Source organism: Podarcis tiliguerta, assembly GCF_965153285.1.
Source record: "Podarcis tiliguerta genome assembly, chromosome: 3".
Lineage (NCBI taxonomy): Eukaryota > Metazoa > Chordata > Lepidosauria > Squamata > Lacertidae > Podarcis > Podarcis tiliguerta.
In genome coordinates, this window is record NC_139536.1 from 37,648,130 (window position 1) to 37,673,497 (window position 25,368).

A 25,368-nucleotide genomic window follows, 5' to 3' on the forward strand; every position below is an offset into this window, starting at 1 on the left:
TTGTGTTGTGTAGGTTCCTATGACGTAAGTAAATTACCATATAGCATATATTCAAAAGAAAAAAACAGCGGCAGTTTGTTGTTGACAAAGGACAGCTGGACATATAAAGGGCCCCATTACCTTCAGTAGCTTAGGGCCTCATCAAACCTAAATCCGGCCCTGCTTGTGTAGGCCTTTGGGCAGGGCTTCCATCTGAACAGACGCACAGGGGGGCAGTGGAAGCGTATCTGCAGGCCCTTTCCGCTCCACCTACTTGAATCTGGCATTTGAAAGAGCCATCTTTGCACGTGCAATTACAAACACAAATTTATAGGCATGTGTGTAGGGCCAAATTAAGACCTCCAGAGGCCCTAAGCACTAAAAAAAGTATGGTGTCCTGCCCCCACGTAATTCAAAATAAAACCAGTACTATACTAGTTTTAAAAGAAGACATAGATTTATTGCAACACATGGCAGATATGATTTCCTGGCATGAGTGTTAAGACAGACACGATTGTGTCGTGAACACAGATTTCTAGCCATCAAGTTTGTGCTTGTGTAGATTTCACATTTAAAGCTCCACATGCTTGGGTTAGGCGAGTGTACATGATCTCCTCCCTTCCCCTCATGCATCCAAAGTAATGTCTGAACACCATGACAACTAGGGTTTTTGTTTTGTGTATCGCAATTGGCTGAACATATGAATGTTCCCATAGTGAAAAACCTACAAGTGTGATTAAAGCATCATACGTGTCACATGGAGACAGTAGAAAGTGGGACTGCACCCACTGGCACCCCCTCCTTATGCATGTTTGACAAAACCCATGGAAAGCCATGCTATGGAACAGTTGCAGGCTCTATTTGCACAGTCAAAGAATACAGATTCACACACACAACAACTATGATGCCGCTTTGTAAATATGTTTGCTACTTCCAAACTTAATGCCAAATTTGAATGGGCAGGGCAGGGGCAGGGGGGCTGCTGCCCCCAATAAATAAAACCAATAAAGAAATACTTAAATAACTAAGGTTCTGCCCCCCTAACAAAAGCCCCCCCCCAACAAAAGTATTGGATGCACCCATGGGGCAGGGCAGGAAAAGAAGGTGCAGTCTCACTGCAGTCAGCATAATTTGTGAAGAGCCCTATTGCTGCATACAGAAATCTGTGGGCAAGGTGCACATAAATTCCTACACAGAATACTTCAGTTGCCTATATAGGGGAAGATCTTTCTGCAATAGTCATTGACAGGGAGTAACATTTAAATTAAAGATGGATGGGGACCCTCCAGATGTTATTGGACTTTCCTCAGCCCCAGGTTGGTCAATAGTGACAAGGCGAGTTGAAATCCCACATCCCTGGTCAAAAGTCACTGCAAAAAAAAAAATTATTTCACTGTAACCAGAGTACCGCTACAGCTGTTTCTGCACCAGACAGGGAAACATCTTGCTTTTATTAGGAAATTCTGTCTGACATCCTGACTATGTTTCAACAACAAAAGAATTCCGCCTTGAATGTGATTAATATATATATTGTTATGAGCTTGTGAGTGCTAGACACTTCTAAATTTATGGAATCAATAAGTGTTAGAATTTAATTAAAGGTCTCTAACTCCAGGAAATTGCCAGATCACTATAATCCCCAGATTCAGCAAAGTGTTAGAATCTAATGAAGCCTTGGGGTGTTAAACTCAGTGCCAGATTACTTTAATCCCTCAATTTAGCAAGTGCTAAAAGCTAATTCAGTCAGGGAAGCCTCCTGGTTGATGGGCCGTTAAGACAACCAAGGATCAAAAGGGTCTTGGTGTGAGATGACAAAGGAGTGAGGACTTTCCTTCGACAGATAAAGCCAGAATTTGTAGAGGTTAGAGTTAGGAGTTATGTGTCCTGGAGAAGCAAAGCAGCAGATAGAGCATGATGGCTTATTCAGGGCTAAAGCTAAGGAAGAAGCAAAACTCTCTTGGGATGTTTATGCTGTGAACCTTCCATCATAGGCTCAGGTTGTATATATGTGTAAATAAACCATATATCATGAAGATACCTCAGTCTCCGCTGTGCCTCATTTCCAAAAGGAAACACAAACCCTGGATGAGAGCTGGAGCCCCTGGAATCCTGCACTGCTCAGAGCTTGGAATGGCATGCAACAATGTAATAACATAACACAATAAAACTATTTGGAAACTATTACTATTCCAGTAAGCCACATGGGTTGCTTGTGGGAAGACCCATCATGATGGGTGGTGCCGGGGGGGGGGGAGCAAGCATTCTCCCCTAAAATGAGCTCAACCCTACCTTGTCCCTCTATTGCTGGACTCCCGCCTGTAACATATACGTTTGGTTTTCTTTCAGAGATAATAATAATAATAATAATAATAATAATAATAATAATAATAATAATTTATTTATACCCCACCCATCTGGCCGAGTTTCCCCAGCCACTCTGGGTGGCTTCCAATCAAGTGTTAAAAACAATACAGCATTAAATATTAAATAAATATTAAAAACTTCCCTAAACAGAGCTGCCTTCAGATGTCTTTTAAAGATAAGATAATAGTTGCTTAACGTGTGGGACGTACAATCACAGAACTGTAGAGTTGGAAGGGAAGGGTCATCTAGTCCAACTCCCTGCAATGCAAGAATCTCAACTAACACATTTATGACAGATGACCTATAAATCACTCGCTTGTAAATACGCTTTGCCCCTTCCGTGTGCCTCATCCCCTTTTTTCTGGTGCCGCCCACTGGGACCGGTTGTCTGTATGTTAGGTAAAGCTAGTAGTGATAATGTGTTTCCTTTTTCCATTTCACTGTAGCATGTCTGATGACATAATGGTAGCCAGATCAAGGGCTTTTTGTATAGGAATTCCAAACTGGAATTTTGTGACAAAAGGAGATGTCAGTTTGTTTCCAATCTAGCTATGCAGTCTGCAATTGTTCACTTGCTTTTTTGCAGGGAATCCAGATGATTTTGCCAACCTATTGCATTCAGTTTCGCCACACCCCCATGTTGTCCTTCCATCTATATTCAACTTAATTTGTGCTTATCGTTTTCATGGTTAAAGGGCACTTGTAGCATCGGTCTATCCAGTGCAGGCAGGCAAAATACCACTAAGGTTTTCCAGGGCTATTGTGTCTTTAATTAGACACCATTCTGTGGTGTCTGCCTCTGATTGCTTCCTGTTCAGCGCAGCACACCATTGCTGATGAATTGACCCATTCTTAGCTTGTTTTCCACTGCCCTTAATTACTGGTTTCCTTTCATTATTTTACTTTGTCTTTCTGAAAATGCACAATTTTGAAACAAAAGAGCAGGGGAAAATGAGAGAAAACCAGTAATTAACATCTGACCATAAGGAAAAGGAATTGCTCTATTTAAAGAACAGTTAAGGAAAGAAATCATCTGCAATACTGTGACTGCACTGAACAGGAAGCACTTGGAGACTGAGGCTAGAAGGAGGAAGATTCTCAGTAAAATTTGCAAGAGCTCTTTCTTGAACAGGATTGGTTAGTATAGAGCTTGCCAACCTTTTTGGGCCTATAGGCACATTTGCAAACTGCTGTGGCCTGGGCTAGGGGAGAGCCCATGAGCCTCAGGGGCAAGATGGGTCAGTTTGACTGCAGAAAGCTCTGCATCCCTTGCTCTCTTATTTTTTTGTATTCTTATTATTTAACAAAATTTATATACTGCTTGATTGTAATAAAGCCTCAAAGAGATTTATAAGAAACAAACTAAAGCATTAAAATTACTAATAAAATACTGTTAAAAACAGGTTGTTGGTTTTTTAAAAACCATTGAAACTAATTAAACTCAACAGTAAGCTAAACACAGATTAAAACACATGCAGCTTCTACATGTTTTGATAGGCTTTCCTATACAAAAATGTTAAAGCAGGTACTGAAAACATTATACAGAGGACGCTCGGGTTGCATTCGCAACCCGCAGCTTCTGCAACCCGCAGCACTGCGTCTGCAGACGCGCGGGTTGCAATTTGGTGCTTCTGCGCATGTGCAAAGCGTGATTTAGCGCTCATGCGCAAGTGCCAAAACCTGGAAGTAACCCGTTCCAGTACTTCCGGGTTCGGTGCAGTGCGCAACCCGAAATCGCGCAACCTGAAGCGTTTGTAACCTGAGGTATGACTGTACAGCAAAGCCTGCTTGATGTCAACAGGCAGGGAGTTCCAAAGTGTAAGTACTGTTGTATTCTGGGCATATATGGAATAAGTTGCTTCTGCAAGTAAACTGGTCCCAAGCTGTTAGTGGCTTTATATACTAATTTGGCCCAGTAACACATCAGCAAGCAAAGCAGTTCTCTGAGCAGAGGTGTTTATGTGCTGACAGGGTTTCATTCCTGCTGGTAGCTGTGCTCACACCCTCCAACATTTCTCTGATGAAAATAGGGATGTCCTATTCCATTGTTGTTGTTATTGTTATACTATTTATACCCCACCCATCTGACTGGGTTGCCCCAGTCACTCCAACATATATGTGTATATATAAATTAAACATTTTAAAAAAGTCTCTATACAGGATTGCCTTCAGATGGCTTGGGGCTCAGGTAATTCCATACCCTCCAACATTTCTCTGTTGAAAATAGGGACATCCTAAGGAAAAGCAAGACATTCCAGGATCAAATCAGAAACTGGGATGGCTTCTGTAAATCTGGGGCTGTCCCTGGAAACTAGGGGCAATTGGAGGGTCTGTTGTGCTGCTGCATTCTGCACTAACTGCAGCTACCAGATCAGGTTAGGAGATGCCCTACAGAGAGAGTATTGCAGTAATTCAACATTTGGGTCTCCAGTGCCTGAACTACTGCGGCCAAGCAAGCTCTCCAGGAACAGCCACAGTTGTCATACCAGTCACAGCTGCCAAAATACATTTCTAGCCACTGAGGCTACCTAATTCTCTCCACCCACATAGGTTTGTATTTGTTCACAACATTAAAATTATAGCACCTCTCAAGCAGAAAGGTAGACTAATCAAGATATCATTTGCCATCCAGATCATGCAAATAATGGCCTTAAAATTGCATAGTTTAAGCACACTCTCTTTTGGAGATGAGATTCTACAGTTCAGGCTCAGCTTATCATGACTTAAGTTCCCTAATTGTTTACAGACTGATTGACCTCCAAGGGCTTGTTCACATGAAAACAGCCACTCGCCTCCCTATTCTGCCCTGGTTAATTGACTGAAATGTCTGGGTGATTCTGTGGGACAGGATATATCACATAAAGTCTTACCACAAGCCCAGGAACTGTTTTCCACAGATAGGAAGAGCTGTCCTTTTTGGTTTCCAATGGTATGAAAGCTAGGAAAGCAAGAAAAAGGTTCTCATAAAACATCTGCCAAAACAGATGGTAGGGAATAAATTGGCATTCCTATCATCTGGAAATATGGGCCTGATTTATTATCACCAGTGGGCCTCATAACAATTATAATTGTAAGGTCAAATCTAAATTTTAGCTACCCTGCCAAGATTGCCATCAGAGGTTCTGAAATGCTTTGAATAAACTTTTAAATTTATCACCAAACAGCAGCATGGAAAGCCATTATAGGACTCAGCTATACAGCTGCAAATAAAACGCTTTAAATGTGTTGTAAAGAGCCATATACAAATGTGGCACTAAATGGCTACAGTGAGCTATGCCAAATTTAATGTATTTTTCAAAATGTTTTTTTAAAAAAGCATTTTCACAGCTTTTTTATATGTGTGCAGATCCCAACTTAGCTATGGGACACTGGTGTTTTAAATGTTATGTGTAAAGACAAACTTGTGGATTGTCTTTGAACTGTTAATAAATTAATCAACCTGTTAAATAATTACATTATTTTCATGCAGATAGCTTGAATGTCTGATAATATTTCTGCATTAGATTAATATTTTGTAATTGGCCCAGGAACTGTTACTGATGGACAGCCACAAAAATATAATAAACAATTATAATGGTTTTCTCAATTAATACATCTTAAAGGCATGTCTAATTCAAAAGCTGTTCAAAGTGTACTGCACCAGTTACCCTATTTGTAAAGCACAGCTTGAAATCATGTGATGAAAAACTACACGTTAAATACAATATATCAGGACATCAATCAGACTGTTTATGATTCCTTTAATCCCTACATTTCCCCCAACAATATCCTTTTAAGCTTCCACTTTAGCAGCTTTCCTATCCTACCCCCTTTCCACCCTACCCCTTAATTTTCACCTGCTGTCTTCTTTATTCTTTATCAAACTCTTTGCAAGAGCAGAGGCGAAACACTCAGTTTCAGTACACACTTTCCTTTATTTAGGTTAAGAGAAATCTAGAGTTGAGAGAAAGAAGAAGAAATTGTACATCTTCACATATTCTCCTCCCCCCACCATTTTTAAAGAAAAAATCCTCCCCAAACTATAATATTTTTGTGCAATCCTCCATCATAGAAATAGAAAACCAGCTCAGTTTTAGGTTGGAATGGCCAGCAAGTAAGGACTGTAGTAGTCCATTACTAGCTCTTCCCCTTGTTCTTACAGTTTCCATAAGAACATGGAACAGGAAGCTTGGATGCTCCTGTTGACCTCCAGAGGTCATCTCTGCCATGGGATGGGAACACATCCCTGACTAGCAGAGTTCCCAGAAGACAGCTCTACAAATGCGTAACCACAGAAGCTCTTACTGTCTCCTTCCTCGGTCTCCTCTTCCAGAATAGCAGAGCGGTCCTGTGTCAAGGCCAGCCTTCAGGTTTCTGCACTACCTCTGGCAAAACGACTCGCCTGCAGCAGCACCCTGATTACGCCCAGACAATGAAGGACACATTTCTTTCTTTTTTAAAAAAGACTCCTCCTTGTCAGCTGTCCTTTAAACTCTATACCCATACCCAGCTCTGTCTCTCCCAACAAACAAGGGAGAGGAGGAGGGGAAAAGGACACATGCTCATTGTAAGGGATCTCTGCCAACCCTGTGACCCCCCCACCCATCTGTTAGGGTGCCAATGTTGGTGCTTGGAACATGCAGACGGGGCTAACTGGGGGAAAGGGATGGGGCTAAGGGAAAGGATCACAGCATCTGTGCTGCACAGTCATAGGATCTGGCACAAGTAGCATCTGTTGAAAAGCCCTGTTCAAACTCTGAGCAGGCAACTAGCTTAAACACACAGCTCCACAATGGTTTGCTAATGAGTGTCACTTCATTTCCTCAAGGAACGAAAGAATGTAGGCACACGTTATTGTATAGCAGGGGGAAAGAGAGGGTGGCCTCTTGGCATTCAGCGAGTTCCCACTCTCCGAAGGCACTGGGAGGGGGGATAAGGGATAGAATGCCTTTTCAGCGTCCACCCAGGCACGGCTGGCCCATTCATGAGGCAAGCTGAGGCGGCCGCTTTGGGCAGCAGGATCTACAGATACAGCAGATCTGACCTTGTGCACCTTGGAGGTAGGATCTGCCCACCTCCTCAGCAGTGGCCTCTTGGCAAATAGGAGGTGGCCTCTCCCTCCACCCCCTTGTTTCAATGTAGATCTCTATTTCCTCTTGATCCTGATGTAGATCTGCAGTCACTCCTTCTTCCCTGGCCCTGGGCAGGGGTACCATTTTGTGGTTCGCCTCAAATGCAAAAATATTCTGATTATAAATATTCGAATTAGCTTAAATTGTGTCCACATGGGGAGGGATTGTTTTGGTCTGGGAGAGACTGTAGTTCTGTTATAAAACTTGCTGTACATACAGGAGTCTAAGGGTTCAGTCTCTGCTATCTCCAGTTCAAGGAATACAGTTAAGGGAAATTTATCTGTGCATGAGACCTGGGAGAGCAACTGTCAGAGAGTAGACAACTCTGGGCCTGATGTAAAAATAGTCAGCCCTGGTATAAGACAACTTCTTATGTTCCCATACATCCTGTGGCACAGTGTGTCAGGGCATCTAGCTGTTAAGCAGGAGGTTGGTGGTTCGAGCCCACCCAGGGATGGCTGTGGGCATTGCAAGGGTAGAAGACCCTTGGCATCCCTTCCAACTCTATGATTCAGTGATTCTATTCTCAAAGGCTCCCCAGCAGATAGAAAACCCTTTGAAGACAAGTGAATCCTTCAGAATCATTGCTCTCTGTGTGGAAGATCTCCAAACCATTTTAGGAGCCTGGCTAATTTATCTGAGTCTGCAGGAGCCTAGAATTGGAGGTGCCATGATAAGAATGCTGTGGAAATATGCGGCATGTTGTATGGGTCAAATGGATCCAACCCATGTCCGACATAAATAGGAAAGCATATCCGGCACATAGTAAAGCAACCATGTGCCTAACCGACACACTGTTAATCAATCTACATTTATCTAAGCACTGCAATGTTGGAGGGAGTGGCTAGTCATACTGCAGTAAAAACTCCACTGCAAGTTGGCTGAGCATTGGCAAAAAAATGTCACCACCACATGTCAAAGCAGGCCCCCTCCACCCACATACGCAGCAGCATGAGATTTTATTTCCCATTATGCAATCCCATTCATCTGTCTAACCCTTTTCCATGGCCACAACCAGACTCTGGAATTCCCCACCCAGGCAGATTTGCCTCACCTTGACCCTGAATATTTTCTACCACAGTGGGAAAAAACCCCTTCATTTTTAGGAAGGCCTGTGTTACTGATTTTAATGAACTTTGGTTGACAGGCTTTTATTACTGTTCTTATGGTTTTATTGTTGTGGCTTTTGCTGTTCTGCTTCTTAAGTAATGATGTTTTAGTGATTTAAAAAAAAATAATGTGATGCATTTTTTAATTTAAAAAATCTCTATATAGTGTTTGTTATTTGTTAGTCACCTTGAACTTTTGGGGATAGTAAACATTTTAAATAATGGAAGTAATTAAAAAAGTATGTTTGTAAACACCACAGTTATGTGGAGAGGGTTGATCATGCAGTTCTTCTCTATTCCATCATCACCCCTCCTTGTGCTGCGTCAAATATTTGCAGAACTTGATGGTGTGAGAGGGACCCTTCCTCAAATCACTTCACATTAAATTGGCCTTCAACTGATTTAATTTTCTTGAAGCCAATGAGATTCAACTGGCTTAAACCCAAGTGCTCTGCCTTAACTGCATTGTGGATAGCATACAAATCAATATGGCTAACCTGATCCAAAACACCTACCCACCCCACTCACACATGAAAACAAAGACCACCACAGCCAACCACAAATGAACAGCCACACCCTAGGCCAACCCCAACCTCTCTTACCACCAAAGGAACACAAGTGAACAGCAGAGAACCCGCACAAGCAACGCTGACACAAAACCCCACATATATTAAGTAGAATAGAAACATCACCACCCGACCCCACCCCCTCTCATATTTCCCCCCCTCCACCTCTTTCCCGTATTCTTCCTAATGTCTCAACAAATGAAACCGAACTGTAAAAAAAATAAAAATTGTTATGTGGAAAAAAATAAATACGAGAGAGAGACATTGCAAAAAAACCCAACCTAACCCCCCACAAAACTGCATTGTGGATAGGCTTAACACTGAAGAAAATTGGCAATGAATCGATTGGTTACTTAGCAGTTAGAGTATTATTATGTTCATGAACCCGGGTGATATCTAACATTCTCTGAGCTGGGTATTGGATCCTCTTGCTCATGCTTTGCAGTTAACTCACACAAGATTTAACTGGGGAACAACTGAGAAAAAATAAGGAAGTGGGAAAATGCAAGCAGTTCATGTTGTTTGACGCCATGTGGAGGTTTATGGCTGAGAGCAAAGATCAGCCCTTCCTCCTTCTTTCTTCCAGTCCAGACTGATCTTGACTATGTGACCCATCCTTTGCCCCTTAAAGGCTGCTGCCATGAGCTCAGCTGGGTTGACCTTTCCCAGCCCCTTGCAGCTTTCTCACGGAGAGGCAGAAATCAACCCAAGGGACCAGCTTGGCCCCAGCACAGCAGCATCATGCTCCAAAATCAGAAACAGCCACTCAACAGCTCAGTCATTAGCAAGAGGGAGCAGCAGGGGTCAATGGTGATGTCAGACTCCTGGGGCTTGCTTCCTAGCTGCCCTCTGCCTTGCCTGATTCTTTTCAGCTGATGAAGAACTTGTTCCTTCCTTTCCTTTCCACACACTCAGAATCATTTAGTGCACAGTGATGCTGTTCATATAATGTTCCTGTTGTTCATATAAGTGTTGTGAACCAGTCAGTATTCCGGACTGCATGGGAGACAGGAGCATAGGCACAACATGGGCTCAGCTGCCTCCTTAAATCAAGAAAATCAATGAAAATAACTAACTGAGCTTCTGGCCCGCCTAACATGAAGGCTGCCCCCCCAACATAAGTCCTGCCTATGCCCATGTGTGATAGCGGAATTATTCGGCAGCAGGAACAAATCTGTTAGGAGTAGGGATGGGAGACAGACACATTCAATTCAGTTCACATTAAAACCTGAATTTATCAAATTCAGACTTTCAGTAACCACAGGACAGCAAAAAAAAAAATCCTTTGAAATTCACGCTTATCCAATTTTTGCAATGTAGCTCTGCACTCACCCAGCGTTTACAAAACATTTGTTGGGCAAATGTGTGCCTAAAAATACCGTAAGTGAAAATAACATACAAAGATGCATTATAGGAGAAATTGCTTGCAAAAATGTGCATATCAGTCACAACCGCATGCACAAATGGGTGTATTACAAAGTTATACTAAAATACAGACAAAATTTCATGAGGATTTTTTTTTTTTTTTTTTTGAAAATTGCTGCAGAACTGCGGAGAACCAAATTTAGGATTGGAAAAATGGCAGCAGGAACATTATCAAGATATGAGGCTGTGCCAAGAAGGGTGGATTAGAAGGGACGATCATCATCTCTAACAACCTAATAGACATGACTGAAAAGAAAAAAGGGATGGGGTGAGAAAAGGAAAATAAGACAATTCAAGTCCCAGCTTTTACATAATGTTAGATGTTTGCATACTGGCCAGACTGCAGGAGATCATCTGGAAGGAAGCCAAAGAGATGTTGGTACCTCTCAATCATGCTATTAAAAGAAACCTTTTTTCCACGATAAAGTGATTGATTTAGTAGACATAGGATATAAAGTCAATATAACCTTTTTTGACTTTAGCGCAGATTCTGAATGATAAATCCTCCTTAGGAAGCTTGGGAAATGGAAGAGAAAGACCAGACTTTCGGTGCATATGTAACTGGCTGAATAATGGCATATAAAGGGGAATAATGAATTGGCTTCAGATTAGAAAGAAGCCTTGTTTGTGGTTTTACAGGGGTCATTATTGGGTCTGGTGCTGTTCAGCGTCTTTGCTAGCTGCTTGGAGAAAAGAGTTGAGTAATACACCTGTCAGACTTTCAGATTATACAAAAGTGGGAAGAATTGCAAACATCTTAAGAGCATAAACTAAACATTAAAAAATAGTTCAAATACACTGGAGGGTAGAGGTGATAACAAGTGCTGTTCTACAAGAACTAATACAAATTGTGCAACATAGAAACGAAGAATGCAATTCACAAACATAAGGAGGTTTAACAGCAGCTGGATTGCGCAGAAGTATGCAGGGACTGCCGCAAATAACCTCATTTAAAAATGCAGAAGGCAACTGACAATTTGGAATGGTTTGAAGGTGAACTACATGATGATGAAACATCTAGAAAGAAAAACACGTAAGAAAAAGTTGAAGGAGAAAGGTGTGCTTAGCCTAGAGGAAAAATGTTTAGGGAAAGATGTCAGAGATGTATTATGTGAAGAAGCAACAACCCTCAGTCTTCATATTTGCTTAGTTTAGCTCTGCTTGCTTTATACTTTTTTCCCCACCTGAGAATATTGAATCAATCTGATTTTTTTGAATAAAGAAACTGAAATCTATGGCACACAAATAATTCTTAGTCTAAACATGACAGTGAGCAAGCCAAACAGGCCACTTCTGGGTATATTAGTCAGGACCAACCCACCCATGAGGCAAGGTGAGGTGACTTCCTCAGACAAATTGTCGCTGTTTTTTGTGTTGAATATATGCTATATGGTAATTTATGGACCTAACAGGTAACTAAAGCCTTTTGCACATAACAAAATATGTATATCATAGGAGCCTACACAACACAAAACACTGTTGCTGTACGTAGGTTTTATTTTATTTGTTTTTTTCCCTTATATTTTGGAAATGTGCATACAGGTTTTTTCCCCTTTAATTTTTTTGGGGGCCCCCAAGAGAGTGGGGCCCTAAGCTATAGCTTGTTTATCTTATATGTAAATCCAGCATTGCAGCAGCCTTTGGAGAATAGGAGCTGCTAGTGTATTCCTCCCCTTGTTCCCAATGTCAATTTTCACTTACCCCTTGCTCCCCGGTGTGGTGTGGGGAGCGCCATATTGTGATTTGCCTCAGGCACCAATATGTCTACATAAGTCAAATACACATCCCATGACAAAAGCCTTCCGTGTTTATACTGAAATTATACATTTTCTCACATCCCAGAAAGTACCATTTCAGAAGATGTCACCCATTTGTTTCTGTAAATATTTATTACCACACAACATCTAAAATACTGCCATTTTTAGAACTTCAAAATTCAGCACATGCTAATGACAACAAGCAAGGGAATACTATTGAGCTGTCTCCATTTTTTTCTGTATGCATTAAACAACTTCCACCTCACCCTTCACCAGAGATTCCAAGTTGTTTCCAAAATGCTTAAAATCACAAAGCACAATATACAGGCACTACAACAATAAAACATTAATTAAAAGCAGCAGGATAAAAAAGCAAGTGGCACTGAGAAAGTGGATAAAGAAATGTTTTTCTCCCTTTCTCATAATGCTAGAACTCATGACTCATGAATTATAGAGTTGGAAGGGACTATCTAGTCTGACCTTCTGCCAATCAGAAGGTCGACAGTTCGAAACCCCGCGACGGGGTGAGCTCCCGTTGTTCGGTCCCAGCTCCTGTCCACTTAGCAATTCGAAAGCATGCCAAGTGCAAGTAGATAAATAGGTACCACTCCAGCGGGAAGGTAAATGGCGTTTCCGAGTGCTGCTCTGGTTCGCCAGAAGCGGCTTAGTCATGCTGGCCACATGACCTGGAAGCTGTCTGCGGACAAATGCTGGCTCCCTCGGCCTATAGAGCAAGATGAACGTCGCAACCCCAGAGCCATCCGCAACTGGACCTAATGGTCAGGGGTACCTTTACCTTTACCTTTAAGTGAAGTTACAGGGAACCAGGCAGAGGGCCTTCTTGGTAGTGGCATCCACCCTGTGGAATGCCCTCCCATTAGATGTCAAGGAAATAAACAACTACACGACTTGTAGAAGACATCTGAAGGCAGCCCTATAGTGGGAAGTTTTTTTTATATATGATGCATAGTTGGGTTTTTATCCTATGCTAGAAGCTGCCCAGAGTGGCTGGGGCAACCAGTTAGATGGGCATCATATAAATATCATCATCATCATCATCCCAAGCCTATGCTGGCAGTTGATACCAGTCTGTTCTTTATCTGTTTGCATTGGTTTTACGACTATTATTGTATAAGTGTTAGTTTTATTGCATTTTTTACATTGTGCTGTACACAGCTTTGTGATTTTTAAATAGAAAAGCCTTATGTAAATGCTCTAAAATAAATATATTACTTTTTCTCTGTAGTGTGCTACTGTAGTGGGCAGTAGCTAACAGAGCATATTCCCCGGTTTGCTAAAGAAAGGGAAATGATAAAGATGACCTTTCCATCAAATGATAAGCAGTAGTTTACAGATTAAAGATAGTATCCATCTTCCTTCAGGTTCCCCAAAGAAATATTTGAAATACGTAAATTTATCTGAAAGGCATCTTAACTGAGGCAATCCATTATGTAAATTCATCAGCCATCAACTAAAAGCCAAACTTAACATATTAAAAATTATATTTAGTGGGAAATCAGCCTTCGTTGTGCCAAAAAGTTTTTTGATATGGGCACTTGAGACAGTGTGTGACAAGCTTTTACACTATAGGCCTGGAACAACTTGCATTTAACCCTCTTTTTTTACCCATGAGATCATTCCTTCAAAGAGCCCAAAGGAAGTGCTCCGAGGTCAAATCTAGAGGTAGAGCCTTGCATGAGACGGGGTACAGAGAGTAAAGGAATGGGAGGAGAGAATGGAGGGGAGCCAAATGGTGATTTTGGCGCCATGGCATCACTGCATTTGCAGACAGACACATGAATGATGTGGAAAGATTTATTTGCTGAAAGAAAAGGAATAGGAGGCAGACAGCAGTGTAAGCTCCAAGATTAATGAGGAGACCTTGATAAGAATCACTCCAAGAAGTTTGACACACTGCAGACTGGATCATAAATACAGGCTGAGAAGTCAGGTATAATGCTTTTACAACAGCATGACCAATGTCTTTTGCTTAAGTAGCCAGTTCCCCTGTCCTAATCTTAGCTGCAATTTTACCTAATGGACAACGTGGTTTTGTACAATATTTGAACAAATTGACTGTGGTCTTTGTGTTTCAGATGCACAGCACGAGAACATCTTAGCACTAAACAAATCCCATGTGCCAAAGCACCCTCATTTAGTCTGCTGTAGATCTTGGAGGATAGATTGGCACGGAAATATGGCTGCAGCAAGGAGGTTATTCTGGGCTTTGTGGCATGGCCTGGAATTCATCAAAGGCATATACTGTTTTCTATTTCTTTGGGAATTATTGCTCAAGACAGGGAGTCCAGTCCAGTGTGGACAACACATACCACGAAGGCAAAACTCTCTCAGGGGCAAAACCTTTGTTGGCAAATGCAGCAAGCAACCTTTGTTGTGGTCTTCACACCAGTTTTACAGCTCCCAAGCTAAGCCCTGAAAAGACAGCTGTATATGTTGTTGGCTCCAGGAAGTATCAAAATCTCTCCATCTGAGAGGAGAAGCCTGTTGAAAGCAGCTGCATGGCTGACATACGTAGTTCTGTGGTTGAGGTTAAGAGAAGTATGGCAGGCTAGAGACAACTGAAGCCTCCACCACCACCGGTTCCTGAGAAGGGACAATATGGCCCATTCATTCTTAAGGGATATAAATAACTTGGGGAAATAAGAAGTAATTGCCTGATAACTTTGCCAGTTCTAGAACATCAGTTGTTTGAGGCAGGTGGGGTAGGCCAGCTGTCTTCCATCTTGTCTTCCCAAGATTTTGCTAAATGTAATATGTTTAGCAAAATATTGATCATTTGACTAGTAATGTATTGGGCAGGAGGCTGCATAGAGAGCTTCTTCTCCCAGTCTCCTCTGCTTTCAACTTCAAGCCATCTGAGGTGTTGTGCGGCAGAAGGGAGAGAAATATGTTTTCACTCATCCTCACGGGCAGAAAAGCATCAGAAGATTTGGAGGGACTGTGTGATATGGTACATATAAAGGAGGTGAAAATATGCACAGCTGATGGGGGATAGCAGAATCATTGCACAAGTTAGTATTGCTTCACAAAAAGCGATTTATTAGTGTCATTTCAGGGTGGAAGTTTTTCAGCACAAAAATTGCAATTTGCTTTGCTCAGTTAGCTTACATACATTGCTCATGTGTGCCAAATGAAGGATAAGAAGGAGCTGACTAAACAGCACAGAATAGCTTCTTGGACTTTGGTCAGATAATTAGAAAACCATCTGGTCAATGACTAGCTCTAACCTGAAGGTGTTATAGGCAGTAAGTGTATTTGCTGTTTTGGCATAAATGTTAAGGGAGGAAAGCAAATAAAGGTTTTTACAAAGAGATGAGTTTTTGGTTTTGTGTCTCTTTTCAAGAATGGGGATGGGGAAGCCTTTCGGGCACCAAGAAAAAAGGTTTTCTAGAGGCAATGAGCAACCATGTCAAAAACAGAGGTGGGTAATCTATGGCCCTCCATGTCCTGAACCCCTTTCCTACCTCAGTATGTCAAGTCCAATGTTCAAAGACCAGGGATCAATCCACAAGTCCCAAAGAAGTCCAGGAGCATCCAAGTCAAGGTCCATCAACATGGGCACCTGCTCCAAGCTTACTCCAGCTGAGGAATCACAGGGAGCTGGGCTGTGGGCCCTTGCCTGCCTCAGCCTCCTGGAGCAGCCCTCCCACTGCTCCTACACCTCAGAGCCTGCTGTGTTCATGGAGACAGGGGCTCCTCAAGCTCCTCTGGCTCTGCTGATGGGTCCTGTTGCTCTGGTTCCTGTGCACTGACCCTCACCGCCTTGCCATCCTCCGTCACCCTGTGAGTACTTCCTTCTCCATCCCCTGCTTCCCCTGGTGTTCCAGTCTGGGCTACACCCTCGCCAGGATCTTCTTCCTCCTCCCCGTCATCCTGACAGTTCATGACACTCCATATATTGCTGGGGTACAGTGCTCATCATCTCTGAACTCTGTCTGGGGCTGGTGGGAGTTGGCCCTACCTGGAGGGCCACAAGTCAGATAATAAGTCAAAAACTATTCCCCCAATGTGGATGGAAGGCAGTCATGGGGAATGCAAGCTGTTGTTGAACAGTTTTGCCACCTACTAAAGATGATTTAGGCCTAACATCCTGAGGGTGTTATAGAGGAGCTCGCTGATGTAGGACAGACTTCTCCAACCTGGTGTGTGCCCTCCATATGTTTTGGACTACAGCTCCTAGCTGCCATGGTCAATGGCAAGAGCTGATGGGAATTGTAGTCCAAAGCATTTGGAGGGCACCAGGCTAAGGAAGGCTGAAATAGAAGAAGCCATTTATAGATGGGCCAAAAGCCAACTTCTCCAAACCTGGAGTGGCTCCTGCAATTTGCCAGGGACTCATTTCCATTAATGGGCACAATGACTTTCAAGCATTAAAACGGCTTGAGAAGCAGGGCCTCATACCATGTAATTTCACTCATTTCCTGACCAAAGATAGTGCACAAATTGGATCTGGGCTGCATGACTCAGTTTCTCCTTTTGTCTGAGGGGTGGACAGGGCACAGTGATCAAGCGAGCTTAGTTTGCTGCTGCTCCCAGTCTGGAATTCCTGCTGCAGTTTCCCACTTGGCTCTTCTCCTAGTCTCAGCAACCACAATCCTTTTACAGCAAGTGTTAAGAAGACTCCAAAAGCTGAAGCCACCCTGTGAATAGAAGCAGCAGCTGGGGCATCCTGGGTGCCTCTCCCCACCCCTGCCCAATCTTACAAAGGGATTTTTTGTGCCAGCAAGCCTGGAATTCCTGCAGCAAGTGAGATAGGGAGGAGAAGGGAGAACCCACATCTGATGGACACAGAGGGAGTGTCAGAGAGCCTGTTGCGTGCAATGGGCAGCAGCAGCTGACATAAACAGGTGGGCACCAGCTGTGTGGATTCCCCTCACCCCTCCATTTGCTAAGAAGTGTCTGGCTGGCTTGGGAGAAGCTCAAGAATTATGCAAGCAGTTGCTTGGGAGGGGAAACAAATGGTGGGACAGAAAAGGCAGCTGGCTCCAAGGAGTAGCAGAGGCCAGAACCTTGGCTTGACTGAGGTAGCAATGGAGAAGACTAGTTAGTGCCCAAGAGGAAATCAGAATTGCCAGGAAGAATGCATGGTATAACATTAAGTGACACAGAATTTGGAGGAGGGGAGAGAGAAACCATTTATTTCAAGCTCATACTAAAAGAAGAAGAAGAAGCAGCAGGTTCGAGTAGTGGAGTATATTTATTCATTTCAAAAAATTGTGTACCACCTAATGACAGTCATCTCTAAGTGGTGCAGAGGAAACTCAATACAACAAAACTAAAAATGTGTTTAAACTATTAAATCAGAACTTGGTCAAAGAAAAAGTCTTCAGTAAGTGTCGGAAGTTCATCAGGGATGGGGCCAGTCTGATCTCCACTGGAAGGGACTTCTGAAAAATTGGGCCCACAACACTGACCATATGGTTCTGGATAACAAGCTGTGGGGGACCACTAACAGTGACACCCCCAAAGACTTCAACAATCAATCAGGGATCGGGTATGAGGTGGTCCCTAAGATATTCTGGACCCAACTTGTTATGGGCCCTGTAAATTAATACAAAAACCTTGAACCTGGCACTGTTGTGTATATCTCCGTTCACTGTCGGATATTGGCTTACTAAGATCCCCTGCCCAATTAGTACATTTTGGTCTATTGGACAATTAGGTGTATTACAAGCGACTGAACAAAGACCAAATATCAGAACAAAGACTCACGAAGCTACAAACATGAGTCTGACCAAACTGCCGGAGGCAGTGGAAGACAGGAGTGCCTGGCGTGCTCTGGTCCATGGGGTCACGAAGAGTCGGACACGACTAAACGACTAAACAACAACACGAACAAAGACCATTTTGTTCGTGAAAAAGGAGATCATGCCCCGCCTTATTCCCAATATTGTGATTTTAAAAGTTAACAAAAGTTAAGCACTAATAAATCCCAAGACTTTCAATGGTAGAGATTGAAGAATGTGTTCTCTATTGAAAGAAGTGAATTTTTTAGGTGCTACATGTTCAATGTGTCTTATTTGCAAATACTGGAACATTGTTGGGTTGAAACTCATCATTCTAACTTGAATTTCTTCAGAATCCAGAGTTCTGTGTACATGCCCACACATGCACGTAAGCACACTTAAAAATCACGATCAGCCCTATTTTTTACTATCTTTGAAATAGAGTATGTTTATATTTATTTGTAGTGGCCAAGTATTTATGAGAGATTAGTAGTAAATGGGACTCTCTCTCTGTGTGTGTGTGTGTGTGTGTGCGCGCGCGCATGTTGGGAGGGAGACTCAATAATGTAATAAGTTGTCATAATATTACAGTTCCTCCATGGACTAAAGACTCCTGAGATATATTGCTCCACATAAATGCGGACAATCAACTTATCAGGCTTTTTACCCTAGTTTTGCTTGGTTATATGTACTAATAAAAAGGTAGTTTGATTCCCTGTCCCCCTACTATGCATTCTAATGTGTAGGAAAGGTTGAGGGATTTATCTAGTAGTCAGTTTCCTCCATCACTTACCACATGGTAAAGTTAAGTTGCTTGCCTGTATTTAGCCCTGTGCTGATGTCAACTGCATTTCTCGCAAATTTGTGCTGCAATCTCCTACTTTCCCTCTCTCTCCTGGGCTTCTGTGCTCTGACCCCAGCTGCTCTTTGCCACAAACAAGTTCCTTTTCAGAGTTTTGACAGCCTCCCTCTTTCATGTGAGGAACTAAAGAGGTGCCTGTCCGAAACCTGGAGCTGCTCAAGGTGCATAAGAAGAATGAGGTCAAAGTTGTTTCCAAGGAGACAGACCTCTACGTAAATAACTAGTTTGCCTCCATTCCCTGCCTGCAAATAATCACACAACACTTTGAGCTGGCCAATCAGGATCAAAGTTATCCCATCTAGAATTCACTTACTATTCCTTCTTGCTCCTAAACCCCTACTTGGGGTTAATTTCAACCGGGGCCATTTGCTAGTCCTGCTGTTGAAAGGTGACTTCTGACAAGCAAACACATCTCAAATTATGCCTACTGACTGACTGAAGAGTCACTGGCCCAAGTAGCTCCATGTGGGCCGCCTCCTCTGTCAGCGTACCTTGGAAGGCTGATCTGGCCGTGGTGGCAGTGCACTAAGGAGCACCAGGTGGAGCTGTGCCCAGCCACCCTTTACATTTCCCATCATGCCCCACACTCAGGGGTGCGGTGGCAAATTAAAAGGATGGCTAGATCCAAGTGCTGTGACTGGGGCATGGGAATTAAGTGGGCCCTCTCAGGGCCTAGGTAGATCCCAGCTGCCCTGCTCTTCATCTGAAGAGACTTCTGACAGAATCAGAAATCCCTCTTTTTGTTGCCATTGTTAGCATTTATTTCATTTATGAGTCACTTCCTGTGAGGCACCCTGAAGCAATATACAACGGAGCATTTTTGTTTGTTTTCAGAGTGCATGGGAATGGCTTCTCCTGGTGGTTGCTTTTCCTATCCCATAATTTCTCACCTCAGAGTCCAGATGAGGGGAGGTTAAATATATGTGGGGGAAACCAGTTGTTGAGTAATCTGTTTCAGCCAAGAGAAGGAGAACCCTGGTTTGAGTGACATGAGTGCCCACCTTCTTTACTTGTAGGAGTTTTCCTGGAAGCTTTTTATATCCAGCTATGAGCCACGGCTTGCCTAAAAACACAGGAAAGAGCTTTGGCCTTCTACAGAGGCTGCCCACGGGCAAGTGCCGTGTGTGGTCCACTCTCCCAAGCCCAGCAGGCCGGAAGTGCTGGATTTTCCTTGCTTCCTTGCCCGCCGTGCTAATCCCCAGGCTTCTGAGAAAGCTCTTCATGTTTCCAGTGCTCTCACTAGCCTTCATCGAGCAGCACCCTGACGGCCGAGCTGCAGAGATGCAACGGCCAGGTGGAAAAAGAACAAGATCTGCTCTTGTTGCAGCCTTGGCACAGGGCTCCTGGGCTGGACCCGCCTAGTGAGATCGGTGTTCATTGCCAAAGGAGCGCAGAAAAGTGTCCGCTGGTGCTCCACAAGGGCTTGTAAATATTCCAAGCTGAAGGATATTAAGTGCTAGCTTCTTTACCATTAAAATCACCACTTGGAAGTGAACTTTAACAGCTCATTTACTGCAACAGTTGAGGCCAAGAGCTTCAGATCGATTTTTTGAAATCCACGCTTCTGGAGTCCCTCTCTCTCCCACAGGCTGATCTAGGGGCACAGAGTTTCTGGGGTACCGCAGCAGGTGCCTCAACTATCCAATGGAAGGCAAAAGGTGGGGTGGGGTGCTAGATTTTGGCACCACACAGGGCGCCACTGAAATTTGAGACACCAAGGTCCGCCACAGCACTCCCCCCCCCCCGCTTTGGTTGCTAACATGCAGGAGAGATTTGTCCTTCCTCTAGATCTCTTGTTCTGGGCCAGGCATACTCAAAATCTTCTGCATTGAATCTTTAGGCAATAGGTTTCCAGACACTTGGACATGGCATTGTAGAGCTAACATATCATCTACAATACTCACATTAGGTTGTGTGTGTGTGTGTGTCCTGTTGTGGTCTCCCAAGCTACCATTCGTGTTCCTCTTGAGACCCTGGATATACAGGCAGCACAGCTGCAATGGACATATGTATGGCTTTGTTTGGCGCCTGCAGGCCGCTCCCTCTCTCTGACGCAATCCTTCTCTCAATTTGCTGTCCATGGAGCTGTCCTAACACAAGGCACAACCACTTAAACACAAGGGGCCTTAATCCCCTTGAAGGACAGGATTTCTATGGGCCAGAAGGGCACCCGCCCACAAGGCTAGGGCACTGCAATCTCTCCAAGCTTTATAGAAATAAGGGGGAAAGAACAAGAGGTGGCCAAGTGCCTTTGCAAAAAAAAAAAAAAAAAAAAAAAAAAATTTCTTCACACCATTCCTTTCTCCTCAAGGTACTTTTAGAAGCTGGAAGGATGACCGAATTGTATGGGCTCACGGCTGTGAGTGGTGTGAGAGGGAGGAGGTGATGCCCAACCTGGCAAGCCCTTCCCTGCCTTTCTTGAGTCAACCCCTTTCTTCATTAACTCCAATACAGGCTTCTTCCAGAGTTTAAGCCAGCAGGACAACTTTGCTGGAATCCAGCCAACTGGAAAAGTTGCAGATCGCAGTAGGACTGGCAGATAGGAGTCTGGGAGTTCAGCAGGGCTGAGTAAAGAGCTTTCCTGCCACCTAGTGGCTTCTGGATAAAAATCATAGTACCAAGAGAAATTGAACACTATAGAACACTAAAAAATAAACCCCTGGGAGGAGTAACCTTCTGGTAAACAAACAGCCAATCTTGCCCCAATTTACCTTCTGCTTGACTCTGTAGCTTTTCTCTTCTTCTGCCAAAAGGAGTAAAGATTGCACCTGTAATCTTTGACACTGATCATATGCCACACTTTTACTCCATACATGAAAAATCTTTTTTATTTTTTTTTTAATATATATTTATTGAAGTTTTCAAATAAAGCATATATTAGATAAGCACAACTTATCATTGTCCATTTAACATCTCTCAATTATTACATGGGACTCCCCCACACCTCCCGCATACACTTACATCATTATTAAATTTATTTCAAACAAATTATCATTTAACTCATCTTAATTAATAATCTTAATTTGGTTTGACATATAATTCAGCCTTAAATCTAATTTAATGGTAGACAATTATCTGCACTGGCATCCAATTCAACACTCAGCCAAATTACAATATTTTTGTAAATAAATCTTAAATTCCCTCCAGTCTTCTTCCATCCTTTCTTCTCCCTGGTCTCGAATTCTGCCGGTCATCTCGGCTAATTGCATATAGTCCATCAGTTGCATCTGCCATTCTTCCACAGTGGGTAGCTCCTGAGTTTTCCAATTCTTGGCAATTAATATTCTTGCTGCTGTTGTTGCGTACATAAAGAATGTTCTGTCCTTTTTTAACACACTCTGGCCTACAATACCCAGGAGAAAGGCCTCTGGTTTCTTAGTAAAGGTGTATTTAAACACCTTTTTTAATTCATTATATATCTTCTCCCAAAAGGCCTTCACTCTAGGGCAGGTCCACCAGAGGTGAAAAAATGTTCCTTCATTTTCCTTACATTTCCAACATTTGCTATCAGACGAATGGTATATTTTAGCCAGTTTAACAGGGGTCATGTACCATCTATACATCATTTTCATCACATTTTCCTTCAACGCATTACATGCAGTGAAGTTCAGCCCAGAGGTCCACAACCTTTCCCAATCTTCAAACATAATATTATACCCAATGTCCTGCGCCCATTTTATCATTGTTGATTTTACCATTTCGTCATGTGTGTTCCATTTCAGCAGCAAGTTATACATTCTTGAAAGTACCTTAGTCTTAGGTTCTAACAGTTCAGTTTCTAACTTTGACTTTTCCACTTGGAATCCTAGCTTTTTGTCATTTTTAAACACTTCTTTAATCTGAGCATATTGTAACCAGTCTCGCACTTTGTCTCTCATCTTTTCTAAACTCTGCAATTTCCAGTTGTCACCATCCTTTTCTATTATCTCCCAATATTTTGGCCAGTTGGCCTCCATATTGGCTCTTTTCCGAGCCTTAGCCTCCAGGGGTGACAGCCACCTCGGAGTTTTATTCTCCAGTAAGTCTTTATATTTTGTCCAGACATTAAAAACTGATTTTCTGACAATATGGTTCTTGAAGGCCTTATTTATCTTAGCTTTATCATACCATAAATATGCATGCCATCCAAACGCGTTATTAAAACCTTCCAAATCCAAGACATCCGTATCTTCAAGAAGTAACCAATCTTTTAACCAGCAGAAAGCTGCAGCTTCATAATACAACTTTAAATCTGGCAGGGCAAAGCCCCCTCTTTCTTTCGCATCTGTTAATATTTTAAATTTGATTCTGGGCTTTTTGCCCTGCCAGACAAATTTAGAAATATCTTTCTGCCACTTCCGGAAGCACTCTGTCTTGTCTACAATCTGCAGTGTCTGAAACAAAAATAACATTTTTGGCAATACATTCATCTTGATGGCGGCTATTCGGCCCAACAAAGAAAGTTTTAGTCTTGACCAACTATCCAAGTCTCTCTTAATCTCTGACCAACATTTTTCATAATTATCTTTAAATAAACTCAGATTTTTTGCTGTTATGTTTACCCCTAGGTATTTAACTTTTTTAACCACATTTAGTTCTGTCTCTTTCTGAAGCTGTTCCAACTCAGTATCTGTCAAGTTTTTCCCCAAAACTTTAGTTTTTTGCTTGTTTAACTTAAATCCTGCCACTCGACCAAAGTTTTGAATCAGTTGTAGTACTCTTTTCAAACTAGACTCCGGCTCCTGTAATGTCAGAACTAGGTCATCTGCAAAAGCTTTAAGTTTATATTGTTTCGCTCCGACCTGAATCCCTTCCACCAACCTGTCCCCCCTAATCATATTCAGGAGCACTTCCAGAACCGAAATAAACAGTAATGGGGAAATCGGGCAGCCTTGTCGTGTACCTTTTTCAATTTTAAACTCTTCTGTAACCACATTGTTAACTATCAGTTTAGCCTTTTGTTCTGAATATATTGCCTCAATCCCGTTCTCAAACCCCCGTCCCACTCCCATTTCTTTTAAATTCCCCTTCATAAATTTCCAAGATATGTTGTCGAAGGCTTTCTCCGCGTCTATAAAAATTAAAACTGCTTTAGTGTTTATGTTTGTTTGTAAAAGTTCCAATATGTCTATGATGTTCCTTGTGTTAGTAAACATATGTCTGCCCGGGAGAAAGCCTGCCTGGTCTTTATGGATTATCTCACTTAAAACTTTCTTAAATCTTCGTGCCAAAACATCTGCAAATATTTTGTAATCCACATTTAAAAGGGAGATGGGACGGTAGTTCTTGAGTTGTGTCTTTTCAGTTTCTGACTTTGGAATCAATGTGATAAATGCTTCTTTCCACGATTCAGGCGCCTTCTTCCCCTCCATTATTTCATTACTGACCTCCAACAAAGGTTGTATCAGATAATCCTTCAATGTCTTATAGTAGTTAGAGGTCAGTCCATCTGGCCCTGGTGATTTGCCCTGTTTCAGACTCTGGATGGCCTGTTCAATCTCTTGTCGTGTTATTTTGCCATTCAAAATTGTTCTATTTTCTTCTGACAGCTTTGCTAATCCATTTCTCTCCAAAAATTGTGTAATCTCTATTTCATCTTGTGGCCCTTGAGTGTATAGCTTTTTAAAATACCTCTGGAAGCACTTTCTAATCTCTCCCGGGTTCTGAATGTTCCTTCCTTCAACCTCTAAGTTTGTTACTGTATTTAATCTTTGTCTCCTTTTCAGCTGCCAGGCTAGCAGTTTCCCACATTTATTTGCCGATTCAAAAGTTTTTTGTTTCATTGTTTTAATCTTCCATTCTATTTCCTGATTTATCAGTTTGGAATATTGTGCCTGATAAAGTTTAATTTCTCTCAGAATCGGTTGGGACTTCGGGTTAGATCTTAACTTCTTCTCCAACTCTTTGATACTTTCCAGAATTTTATCTTTCTTTTCATTTTGCAGTCTTTTCTTTAAAGAATTCTGTTGAATCAAGAACCCTCTCATCACAGCTTTACTTGCATCCCAGATAGTTCTTTTTTCCACCGTAGTGTTCAAGTTAATCTCAAAATAGTCCTTTAAAGTTTTTTGGGCCTTCTTTACAATTCTTTGGTCTCTAAACAGGCCATCATTCATCTTCCATCTAAAGGAGCCGGTTGGGATCAATGTCATATCCATTCTCAAGGCGTTATGGTCGGAGCATGTTTTAGGGCAGATTTTCACCTTCCTCACCTTAGGTGCCAGACTTCTAGTTATCCATATTTGGTCGATTCGTGTCCAAGTCAGTTGAGCTTCAGAAAAGAATGTTCCTTCTCTTCCCAAGGGGTTTCTAACTCTCCAGATGTCAACCCAGTCCATATTGTCAGTCATTTCAAAAAAGGTCTTAGGTAGTCTTCCCTCTTTAGTAATGTTCTGGTTCTGTGACTTATCCATATTTGTTGATACTACCCCGTTCATGTCCCCCATCATGATGACGTTGTTGTAATCCA

General features: G+C 42.4%; 1 long non-coding RNA gene across 1 annotated transcript in view; it reads left to right on the forward strand.

The window, feature by feature from the left end:
• Positions 1 to 25,368, forward strand: part of LOC310674893 — a 457,828-nt gene that overhangs the window by 72,385 nt on the left and 360,075 nt on the right. The gene's annotated exons all lie outside the window — the stretch shown is intronic.